Source organism: Ochotona princeps, chromosome 6 (genome assembly GCF_030435755.1).
Source record: "Ochotona princeps isolate mOchPri1 chromosome 6, mOchPri1.hap1, whole genome shotgun sequence".
Lineage (NCBI taxonomy): Eukaryota > Metazoa > Chordata > Mammalia > Lagomorpha > Ochotonidae > Ochotona > Ochotona princeps.
This window is the reverse complement of record NC_080837.1, coordinates 40,234,107-40,246,106: the sequence shown is the minus strand read 5'-3', so window position 1 is coordinate 40,246,106 and position 12,000 is coordinate 40,234,107.

Below are 12,000 nucleotides of genomic sequence, written 5' to 3'. Positions count from 1 at the left end.
CACCATGACATTCATAAAAAGAAATTCTGAAGTTAAAGTTAAATAGGAAATGAATTCTTAAAAATAGTTGTGTTTTCTGGTTAAATAAACACATTTTCATAAAGCTGCATGTTCAATCTATTTTATATAAATGGAACAAATCAACCAAAAATTCATTTACAATGTTTATAGTTGTATGAGCCCATTTCTAATAGCAGGGAGCACTTTTGTGTCTCTGCATGATATCTGCAGAAAGAGGTGAATTTTCATTTATTTAATGCAAATATTCATACAAAGTAAGCTCTTCAGGCATATATGGAACATGCTTCATGGCAGTTTTGTGGCATTAGGACAATAACACAACCTAATTGTCCAGGAAATGGAGGGCTGCCACCAGAGAACCACTGACAGCACAGTGTCAGGCCTAGAGTAACAGGAAGTCTGAAGTGGGTTCCGTTATTTTCTAAGCTACTTTGTAACAATTTATTTAATTCTGATCTTATATAGCTGGACATTTCTGCCAATCCCATCTTTAGAACTTCAGGATTTTTAAGGAGACCCTTTTCAGGCTTTGAATAATGAAAAGTACATTGTTGGATGATGTGCCAAGGTTTTCATTTAGCTGAACAAAATATAAAGGGAAGAGAAACAAACATGCTCATTTCAGATTTACTATATATTAAAAGTTGAGTTTAAGTTTCTGTGTTCTGAAGAGGTAATTTCCTGGCTTTTTCCTGGATTAACCCTATTTTTCAAAGACACTTGAATGTTAAATTTATTAATTGCTTAATATTATTTATTTGAAAGAGACTCTGTGTGTGTGTGTGTGTGTGTGTGTGTGTGTGTGTGTGTGCAGAGAGACAGAGAGCCACAGAGAGAGTATTACTCGCCAGTGGTTCACTCCTCAAATGTCCAATGCCAAAAATAGCCAGGGCGGGGGCCAGGACAAAACTAGCAGCCAGAATCTCAGTCTAGGTCTCTCATGTGGCTGGTATGGAGCCATTTATTTGAGCTATAACTTGTTACCTTCTAGGGTAAACATCAGCAGGAGACTAGAATTAGGGGCAGAGGAAAGATTCTAAACCAGGCACTTTGTTTTGAAATGCAGGGGTTCTAAGGGTTCTAAGGGTTGCCAAATGTCTACTGCCGAATATCAGACTCTAAAGCAGAATATGATTTTATGCTTTATTTTGAAAATTCCTGTCAACACAATGACTTAGAAATTCTTCATTATAAAACAATATGTCTATCATCTTTTTAAAAAATATCTTTTGGTTATAAAGTTTTCAGTAATAACATGTTTTCCCTATTATTCAAAGGACTAATAAGCAGTTTCACAAATTCAATATATGGAAATCATCACCAGAAAATCATGTTTTCAGGTTTATGGAATGCTATTTTCTCATATTTTTGTTGTTTTGTTTATATTTTATCTTATCCTATATATTTTTTAGTGTGGAATTTGTTTTATCTAAATATATTAATAGCTAAAAGTAATAGCCCCAATCTAAACTACCTTTACTATGTTCCTTTTCCAACCCTACATTTTGATGTTTCCTAAAAAAATATATCCATAGTTTTCAGCGGATAGGAAATCATTCTGAAGTTAGCAGTATCATGTTTGGAATAGTGCTGAAACATAAAGGCATTGCTCACAATTAAACTAATTGCTAAAATACACTTTTGGACACTCTCAGTAAAATGGAGTTTGTATTTTTCATTCAAAATGGGTGACCTCTTCTACATTCACTAGTGTGGAAACAAGTAGAAGAAGCAGACTTTAGAGCACAAAACTTTCTCCTCAACTGGAAACATGCTTGTTATAATGTTTATATAAGTCATGTAACTTATTTAATCAAAAAATTAATGAAATAATTTATTCAATGTTATTCACCATAATATTCTAAAATATAAGCTTTATGTTCTTGAGAATCATATCTGAACTGAGTATTTTACCATAAAAGAATATTATGTTCATGTTGGCAGAACCCAGTGGTATAAAATTTCAAAAGGGATAATTTTTCTACTCTCTCCCTCTGCATGCAGTTTCACTGTGCAGAGTGCCATAATTTGTGTGTTCAAATATTCATCATTTTTTTGGTTGGACAATAGCCTACTCATTGTATGTATGTATGTATGTATTTAGAAAGGCAGAGTTAGAGGAAGAGAAAGAGAGAGGGGACAAGAGAGAAATATTCCACTGATGGTTCAGTCTCCAAACGACTACCACAATGGCTAGGGTTAGGCCTCACCAAAGTCACGAGCCAGGAGTTTTTTCCAGGTCTCTCACATGGGTACAGAAGTCTTAAGCACTTGGACTGTCTTCTGCTGCTTTACCAGACATATTAAACAGCTGGCTTGGAAGGAGAGCTGCCCGAAATTTGAATTGGCCTGTATGGGATCCAGCATTGTAAGCATCAGCTTAACCTATCAATACCACAATACCAGTCCCCTTATTGGTCTTACTGATCTAAGTCTTTAGTGCTTCTAATCTAAACTGTAAGCTGATGCCATAGTAGATATAACAAAAAGTTGAGGCTAGCCATTTTCTATAGCAGTTAACACACTAATTAGTTCCACTACAGAGTTTCTGCATGTATGAGCCCTGTCTGCTGTAAGGTCCCAGATTCCTGCTAAAGATCCATCCTCAAGAATGCAGATGATGGTTCACATACTTAAGTCCCTTCTACCCATATGGGGCACATAGATTGTGTCCCTTGTTGCTAACCTTGTCCTGACCTGGCTGTGTGGGCATGAATTAGGTGAATCTATCATTAGGAGATCATCATTTTGTCCACTTCTCTGCCTTTTGAATAAAGAAAGAAAACCTACAAATTAAGTTTTTTCCATTGTGGCCTACAATCTTCATCAACTTTTCATAGTTTTCAGGATAAAGTGAGAATTTCAGAGTTCAACAGACTCATCAGGACATGGCCACTGCCAATCTTGTTACCAGGACATTTCATTAACCCAGTGGTTCCCTGAAACAAGTCTGTATCATGTTTCCACTTTCCACTAAGTGTTCCCTTTCCCTTATTCATACTGTTACATATTTTTGGGTTTTTTTTGAAAGGCATGAACATCTTAACTGCGAAGTAGAATGTCTGTCCCTCCCCAATTCTTATCTTATAACTATCAATTTACATGGCTTTTATATCCTTGCTTGGTATAATGCCCTTTAAGGGAAATGACCTTGAATTGTCTTTCTAGAATGATCCTACAACATAGCATATGGTCCATACTTATTGAGTAAATAACTTAATGAATGTTATACAAATATTCACTGCTGTAAAGACAGCATAATAGAAGCCTTTATATTTTACAAAAGTACAATTAGTGATTCTGTGCTTAAAGAAAAATGTAAGTTTAACTTGGAGTCTCACCAATCAAAATACAATCATGCTGGCAGTTTTAACTGAATCAAGAATTTAATGGCAAGTGTGAATTGATTTTAGAAATGAATCTATGTTGAAAACTAATCTTTTCCTCTCAGTCCTTCACAATTGCTTTGTTTCCACATATTTTTAATAACTTTTAAATGACTTACTTTTTGTTGAATCTTCAAAACATGCAACTAAGAAATAATAGCTCTCTTCTATTGCTAGTTCTTCAGTTTACATGATATTTAATTAAATTATGTAATTACAAGAACAAGCACAACTGACATAATCAGATTTGGGAGCAAACACAATTCGCTCTTGGCAAATATGCAACTCAACCTGTGGGAGAGAGTGTCAACATGCTTGCCGCAAACATTTGGATGCACCTGACACCAGTCAGAGTTTTGCCATAGATGTGGAGAGAATCCATTAGTGCATATCTTGCTATGTGGAATCAGGCTAAGACATAGTATTGTATAATAGAATTTTTGTCATCTATTTTCAAGTCACATGGTGTTTTGGGATCAACCTTCTAAACTACTTCAGTCTCAAATAATTGAAGCTAAATTCTAGACAGAGTAGCTATTATAGAATGAACCCTACTCATTTTGATTCTAGAATATGTCGTGAGTGATCCTAATATTAAAACTCTGATATTCTCCAACTCATTCTTACAAATAGAAAGCAAATGAAGAATTTCAATTTTGGAAGGGCTTGTTAAGTTTTCTGTTCATCTCCTTCAGTGTGGCTAGACTATAGTGATGAAAATTAATACATGAGGACTCATTCATTTCTGTTTTCCCCATCAAGACAAACTAAAAGACTCACAAAATAATACTGTTGTCACTTAAGGAGAAAATAGAAATGTCTTTTTAAATAATACTGTTGTCACTTAAGAAGAAAATAGAAATGCCTTTTTAAATTTTTATGTTAATCTGAGCCATTTTTGACCAGGACAACCTAATTAATTATATAACTCAAAATAAAAGGAATGCAGAAGACAATGTGCCAATTACACCATCATAAAGCACCAAGAACATCCCTTAGGTAGGAAACACACTTCTATTTTGGTCATGGGGTCATCTCAAATCCATGAAAAACAACCTCCCAGAAAAACATCAGGGGCATAGGGTTGACAAAGGCAGTTGGGAAAGCCCCATGCTTTCTCTAACAGAGGAAATATTTGCAAGCAGTGGTGGATGTGTGGCAGCCAGATGTTTCTAGCAATTTCAACGTTATCTTATTTAAGCAACTCCCTATGTAATCCTGCTTTTTAAAAATCCTTGGCTTTTTTTGTGTGTACATAATTATACCTCTTATGACTATCATTCAATCTCAAAATGACGAACTCTTGGATATTTTTTTTAAAGATTTATTTTATTTTTATTACAAAGTCAGATATACTGAGAGGAGGAGAGATAGAGAGGAAGTGGAGCTGCCGGGATTAGAACCAGCGGCCATATGGGATCAAGGCGAGGACCTTAGACACTAGGCCAGGCTGCACTTCAGATATTGTTGTAGGAAAAGTTTTGTTTGTATTTATTTTTCTGTAATACATGCAAATGCACATATCAGCATATCTGAATTCAAACAATACCCCGTTTCCATAAAGTGTGTGCTACATCACATCTAGATCTCATCCCTACGGGGGCAACAAACCGTGTGCCAGCAGTCATTTAAATTAACTGGACTTCCTAGAATAGCCAAACAATATTATATAAAGTAATTGATCTGAATGTGGAAAGGTGGGCAGAGAGGAAGAGGAGAGCAAGAGTGAATAACAGCCAACAAAACACAGTTAGATAAAAAGAACAGATTATTATTATTATTATTGTAAGTTACACTAAATGTTATATATTTTATGAAGTACTAGAAGAGAGGACCTTAAAGATCCCAAATTAAAGAAATGATAAGGAAGTTGAAATAATTATACTGATGTAATCAGTACATGCTGCGTTTCTGTGTTGAAAAATTGTATTGTATCCCATAAATACATACTAGAATTATGTTCATCAAAAATAAGACATATAATGCTTAGTCTGTTGCTTTTTGTGTCAGAATTTTTCACTTATGTCCCAATTACTTCCTCTTTCAAGAATCCACATAGCTGAAATAAATGTTTTCAAACTTTCCTTTTGTCTTTGTCACTTTCTGGTGAACAATCCTGTTTTTCATATAGAAAGTGTTTGCTAAGATTAAAATCTACAATCTTATTCAATGAGTTCACAAAGAAAAGCTCTTAGTGTGTTACTGCGTTGCATGCAAGAAATCATGACTTGCAGTGTTTGACAGCATATGGCATTCTGAGTCCAGTTTTCTTCAACCTGGGCTGGGTTTCCGGAGGGGAGCGCTCTTGTTTAGCATCATGGTCACAGATGCTTAGTGAGGGCTGTAGTGTGCTGATACACTTCAGGCATGGATGCAGACACTTCCCACCATTTTTCCTCTTTTTTTTGCTTAAAGATTGCTGTTATTTGACCCCTCACTGTTTCCTCTCTTACCCGTTGTGCTGTGCTCAGTCTTGGAGGGAAACACCTGGCCGACATTAGCACAACTGTTAACAATAGAGTGGCAGGTCAAGAGCTCATTTCAGATGAGATCAGATACAAGTTTGGAGGAAGAAGAGAGTGTGAAGAGGGCAAAAGGAGAGTGGAGAGGAAGCAAAGGAGACACCTGCGCAGAACTGTCTGCCCTCACCTACCTCACTTCCCCTCCCTGTACGAATTCCCCATCTGGTCTAGGCCAAACCCCACTTTCATCTCTCCCATTTTCCACTATTCTCCAAAGACAGAGTTTTGAGAAAAGACTAGGAGTTTTGTATTTTCCAATAAAATTGCTGCAAATGCTGGCACACTGCATCAGAAAAATTTTGACTACAACCATGGGATACCCGTGTAGCTGTGTAGTACCAAATATAACATGCATTTCTGGAAATACACCTCCCATTCAATTACTATTACAAAAGCAGCCACCTGGATATAGAAAGCAGGGAAGCACTATCCCAGGCAGACAATGGCCTCAAAGTATAAGGCCACAAAATCACCACAGGAAGTTAAAACAGACCTCCCATACTTCAAACACCAGGATGTGTTTGCCACACATGACAGCACCCCAGCAGTGGGTCTGATAGGGTTGGATTGTCTGCTCTGTGGTCATTGGCAAGGTGAAGCAACAGCACAGTCTGCTGTCATTTCCTGTAAGCTACCAACCCACCCAAATTTGTCTGGCTTTGAGTCAGTGACTTGGTAAGAACCGGAAATGCTAAACTGAGTTTTCTTACTTTCAGGGAAAAGATGTATTCCAGCTACATGAATGGAGAATGCTCAAAAGATGTAAGTGGTAAGTGAGAATTTTAAACTGAAACATAGCGTCACCACAATATGATTAAGAAAGGAGGAGTTATTCTGAAATGTGTAGTAAATTGAGCAGGCACATTAGTAGTCTCAGCCTGTGCACAATATGAGACTTGGCCTTAGAAGAGACCGAAACCTTGTCACTGTTCGTCATGGACAAATGTCAGAACTCCAACCAAGCGGCGCATCTGCGGATTGCTGCACTTGTCAGTAACGACACCCACTCCTGCAGGAGGTGTCCACTACCTGCAGAGGAAGCCTAACCACATGGCAGGATGCTTTCTCAGGAGAGTCATGAAGGAGGGCAGGGATGGAAGGGAGAGCAAAAAGGAAGTGGCTTCAGCCTTGTCACCATCACTCTCAAACACAATACGACCTGTATCTCTTATTTAGTTTTGTTCCGGTTGAGCCATTTTCCACAACCCCTTTTTCCTCTCCCCACCTTCAGCAGCCCTTGCTGGAGAAATTCCAACTGTATACAAACGAGGAAATATTAAACAAATGAATTGGTTCCAGACACTGCCACTAAATTGGGTGTAAGTACCCACTTTTCTGACCCCATTCTGCATTTATGTAAGGAAGAGCAAGCTTAATTGCCCCAATCCCATGGCTATGTTGACATATTTCCAAATGATTACATAACTTCCCCACTTCCTTCGCTGGGAAGCTGTGTTTATCAAAAGTGTGGAAGCTGACAGGATGGCATTATTAGCACGGCTCTGAGCTGATCGCACTGCCGATTTGTTGAGGATGATTTTAACTCTAGTCACTAACAGACAGGATGCTTTCTGACACATTGCCCTCACGAAGGTAGACTACATAATAAAAGCATGCAAATGGAATGATGGAGGCATTACAGAGACAAACTAGGTGGTAGAGAGGGGGGACTGGAAAACATTCAGAAATTATTGTAACTGTAATAATGAAAACATAATTTGTGATTTACCTCCATTTGGGATTATCTATTAATTTAAGAAGTATACATGGAAATGGCATCCCAAAAGGTTGAATTCCAGTTACATTTGTTTTGTAGGTAGAAAAAATCTCAGTGCAACTGAAAGAATTGTGAGAAGAGGGAGGTTTGTTTGCTATGATTGCCAATTCAAAAAGCAATGGCAAATGAGCCTGTATCATAATAAGCATAGTGGCGTAAAAGACATCCCAGTAGTATCATCCACCCTATTGCCAAATATCCCAATAATGCTGAATCAGTGAAAATCAGAAATTACTTTTAAACAGAGAAATGGGATAATACCCTAAATTGTCCAGTTAAAACTGGACCACACAACTCACATCTTTATGGCTAGTGAAGCATTACTTTCTGTAATGTCTTTAAGACTGATTTTGGCAAATTCAAAGAATTGAATGGATGCCTGGGCTTCTTCCTGGTTCCCAACAATGATTTGGTTGACAAGCTGAGGATGTGAGACCAAGACTGCAGTTAGAGATGTATTATGGGCAATACTGTCTCCCAGGAACAGACCAGCTCAGGCCACAACATAGCATACTAATGGTGGTAGGGAGCTTGACAGAGACAGCAGGGCCTTGCAACAACCAAACAAGTGCTCCATGCCACTCACCCTTGATTAGAGGGGCTGTAAGTAGGTTTGCCCAAATTTTCTGTAATTATCTGGAGACAAGTACATAGATCACATGGTAGCGTTGACATTTGGACTAGCTCTTTCTCTCAGCAATGTCATGCCAACTCGCCTGTGGGACTCAGCCACGCTCATTCTCTATTTTCTACGACTGTCTGTCTCTTACATTATCTCCAGTTGCTGATCTCTTAAGAGTCTGTTTATGGATCACTTCATTCTATACTCTTCCTCCTAGCAGTTCCATTCTGTTCTACCTCTTATGGAATAAATGATGCAAGAGAGAAAGATTGCACATTCTTCAATTTAAGCGTATTATCCCTGAAAGCAAACTTATGTTGCTTTATAATCTTTGTGTCTATGGAGGCAAAAAAAAAAAAAAGGGGTGTGGATCGGAGGTAGTCTCTGACTTCCTGAGAAATAGTTCGGGTCTGAGTGATGATGAATTGAGTATTATCATCATAAACATGCAAATTGCTACTTCTGTCTTAAATTTGCACTGTGATTCTCAATGAAGGACCCAAAGTAGCTTTTGAAAAAAACAGTGAGGCAATATTTTAACTGATCCTGAATTTTAAATGCCACAAAATTGTCAATGAACACAAATATGCCAAAAAAAAAAAAAGCACACAGGCAAAAGGGGCTGGTGCTGTGATACAGCAGATGAAGCAGTCTCCTGCAGTGCAAGCATCCCAAATGGGCATCAGTTGAAGACCCAGCTGCTCCTCTTCTGATCCAGCTCCCTGCTAGTGCCTCTGGAAAAGCAGCAGAAAATGGATCTAGGGCTTGGGCCCCTGACTCATGTGGCAGACCCAGATGAAACTCTTGGCTCTTGTTTTTGGCCTGGCTGTACCTTAAGGTTTTGCAGCCATTTGGGGGGGAATTAAGCAGCATATGGAAATGGAAGATCTTTCTCTTTCTGTCCTCCCTCTTTGCCTTTCAAATAAAAATCTTTAGAAAAGGCTAAACCCCACTGTTTCTACTAGGACAGGAGGTGAACTGAGTAGGGCTGGCTCATGGACCCCATGATATGCGCTAAATCTGGCATTGGGAGGGGTTCTGATGGAGGAGCCTGGGCAACTCCTCTGGCAGGACACAGACCCTGCAGGTAAGCACAATAAGCATGATAGGAAACAGCCCAGACTAGGCCATGAAAAGTGTCCCACTGGCATACATTTGGCATGGGTCGGGGGCAGACCAGGCTGAATCAGTACACGTCATCCACTGGCAAATCCGAGCACCAGAATAGAGTGTGGGTCAGGCCAGGTTCGGTCGCGACAAAAACCAGTGCACAATATGGAATGCAGGGTGAGGTTGCCTGTGCCAGATGTGACTGCAGCGTCCATCCAGCACACGTGAGAACCAGGAAGGGAGAGGGCAGAGCCGGCAGGGAGAATAAGTGGGAGGTTTCCCTTGCTGGACAGCTACTCCCACGGAGAGCGTGAGCTGGGATGGGGGCAGACCAGACTAAGCAGGGCTACAACACCTGTGAGCCTCATGTGGACTAGATTAAGCAAAAGCCAGGCTGGGCAGATTATTCCTACTGGTGCAAACAAATTAGAGTGGGTGAGGGTTGTTTGGGCTTAGCCACAGCATCAGCTGGTAGAAGCTCACACTGGGGGATAATTCTGTCAAGTCAAACCACAGCACCACCTGGAGAGTGCATAATCTGGGAGTGAGAGAGACCTGGGAGGGAAATAGTGGGTTCCTCCCTCTTGGGTTACCACTACCACAGGAAGGCTCGAAAACTAGGACAGGGGCTGGGGTGGCTAGACAGAGAGGCACTCAACAACATCCATGAAGACTGGATAGTTGAGCTGGTTACATGAAACTAAGCTTCAATACCCATCAACATGTACAAGAGCAGAAGGTGATGTGGGACAGAGTGGACTAGTCTGCTACACATACTGGCAAACCAGGGTAGGAGGCAGATCTGGTGGGGGTTATTGTGGGTCGCTCTGACTGGACTGCAGCTCCCCCTTGTTTATGCGAGGGCCGAGTATGTGCTGGGCAGAACCAGGCTGGAATGCAACATCCGCTGGTTCCAGTGGAAGTCGGGGCTGAAAACAGAACCAACCCAGCAATTGCAACTACCAGCTGATCGGGGTGATGGACTGTGCTGGGCCCTGTACTTGCTAGTACATACAAGAATCTGATCTGGGAACACATCAGACAAAGTTTCTTTGGGGATCTCCCCAATTGAACTGCCGGACTCAGAACCCTAACCAAGAAAAGATAGAAGATAGAACAAGTCAACCACTTCAGCTATATGTTGGCAGCGAAATACTGGGCAAATGGAGACTCGATGATGGACTATGTCAATCAGTGGATTCTTCAACGACCTCATCGTGCTTGGAGTGGAGAGACTGGCAGCGATTCATAACTGGTAAACTATCGAAACCACTTGAGCAAGTATCTCAAAGCATGTCCCACATCTGGGACCTGGGGTGGGTGGGAAACTTGGTGGGGCTTCTCCCTCAATATCCCCCTTTACCTCAGATACATGAAGGAAACAATATGGAAATAATAGTCTTACCCACTTTCCAATAGCCTTTGAACCTTTCTACCCTAATTAACTATGTAAAGATTGTCAAAAATATAATAAAAATGTGAAAATAAAAAAGGCTAAACCTAGGAAAAAGATGCTTTGCATTCCTCTTATTAAAAGATATGCAAATTAGAATGGTCATATAATTTTCATGTAGAAGCATGGTGAATAGTTTCCTCTAAAATAAAATTAATGCTACACTAAGTTGTGATGTGGATCTACTGATATCAGGATATTATATTAATAGGAGAATAAATGAGCTTAACCTTAGAGAAATCAATTTGACAAAACAGACAACTTTGAGAGCATGTCTCTGTTTCTTAGAAAACAAAATTATTTTATAACAATTTCAGCAAAGTTGAACAGAAAGCAGAGATTTCCCATATACACCCTCGAGCACACAAACAGAGCGTGCCAGTATTAACATCCCATGCTATAGTGGTATGTTTGTTGCCATAAATGGAATTACTCTGTCACATCACTATCACCCAAAGCCTTTCATTTACATTAGGTTCATGCTCAAAATTGTACATTTTGTGGGTTTGGGTAAATGTATAATACAGAGCAGTTCTTCCTATCCTGAAAATCTGTGCTCTGTTTAGATCTCGTAACCCAATCTCTAGAAAACATTCCATGTTTTCCATCATTGTGTTTTTTCCAGAATATTGTATAGTTAGAATCCTACAGATGTAGTCTTTTCAGATTAGCTGATTTCACTTATAAAATACATTTAAGATTCATCTCTTACTTAACCAGATTGGTTGTTATTGTTTATGTTTGTTTGTGATTTTTTTGTGTTGCTGAGAATAGTTCTCAGTTTTTGAGTTACTGATACACCTTGGATAGATAGCTTACACATTTATCCATTATGTTGGATGAATATTCATTCTATTATTGTGTTGCTTGGCAGAAGTCACTGAGATTGATTTAATACTATTTGTCAAGTTTTGCTTTTGTTATTTGCACTTTAAGGGTCTTATCCAAGCAGTCATCACCTACACGAATGTCTTGATATGTTTCCCCTACATTTGTTCCAACAATCTGGTTTCAGGTCTTAAATTTAGGTCTTTGATCTACCTTAAGGCTAGTTTTCATATATGGTGTCAGGTATGGTGCCAATTTCATTCTCCTATATGTACACATCT